This window comes from Cebus imitator, unplaced genomic scaffold, assembly GCF_001604975.1.
Source record: "Cebus imitator isolate Cc_AM_T3 unplaced genomic scaffold, Cebus_imitator-1.0 Scaffold2636, whole genome shotgun sequence".
Classification (NCBI taxonomy): domain Eukaryota; kingdom Metazoa; phylum Chordata; class Mammalia; order Primates; family Cebidae; genus Cebus; species Cebus imitator.
Window position 1 is genome coordinate 1 of NW_016109951.1, and position 1,067 is coordinate 1,067.

Sequence of the window (1,067 nt, forward strand, 5' to 3'; positions counted from 1 at the left end):
TTAGTAGAGACGGGGTTTCACCATGTTGACCAGGATGGTCTCGATCTCTTGACCTCGTGATCCACCTGCCTCGGCCTCCCAAAGTGCTGGGACTATAGGCTTGAGCCACTGCGTCCGGCCTCCAGCTGGTTTTTTTAGACTGCATCTCACTTTGTTGCTCAGGCTGAACTGCTGGGCTCAAGCGATCCTTCCAAAGTGTTGGGATTACAAGCATGAGCCTGGCCTCACCCTTTATTAAAGATTTAAGCAAAAATAGAACTAAGTAGAGTTTGTTGGGGTTTTTTGTTTGTTTTTTGAGACAGTCACCCAGGCTGGAGTACAGTGTTGCAATCACGGCTCACTGCAACCTTGACTTCCCAGGCTCAGGTGATACTCCCACCTCAGCCTCCCAAGTAGCTGGGACTACAAGTGCATGTCACCATGCTTGGCAAATTTTTTGTATTTTTATTACAGATGGGGTCTCACTATGTTGCTCAGGCTGGTATAGAACTCCTGGGCTCAAGGGATCTGCTAGCCTTGGCCTCCCAAGGTGCCGTGATAATAGGCATGAGCCAATAGACCCAGTCAGTAGGGTTTTAAATGGGTGTTTTGTTTATTTTAATTTAATTAAATTAATTAATTTATTTTTATTTTTTATTTATTTTTTTGAGACAGGGTCTCACTGTTGCCCAGACTGGAATGCAGTGGCACAATCTCAGTTCACTGCAACCTTTGCTTCCCGGGTTCAAGCAATTCTCCTGCCTCAGCCTCCCAAGTAGCTGAAATTACAGGCACTTGCCACCACGCCCAGCTAATTTTTGTATTTTTAGTAGAGACAGGGTTTCACCATGTTGGTCAGGCTGGTCTCGAACTCCGAACCTTGTGAACTGCCCACCTCAGCCTACCAAAGGGCTGGGATTACAAGTGTGAGCCACAGCACCAGGCCATATTTATTTATTTATTTTTGAAATGGAGTCTTGTTCTGTCACCAGGCTGGAAGTGCAGTGGCGTGATCTTGGCTCACTGCAACCTCCACCTCCTGGGTTCAAGCAATTCTCCTGCCTCAGCCTCCTGAGTAGCTGGGATTA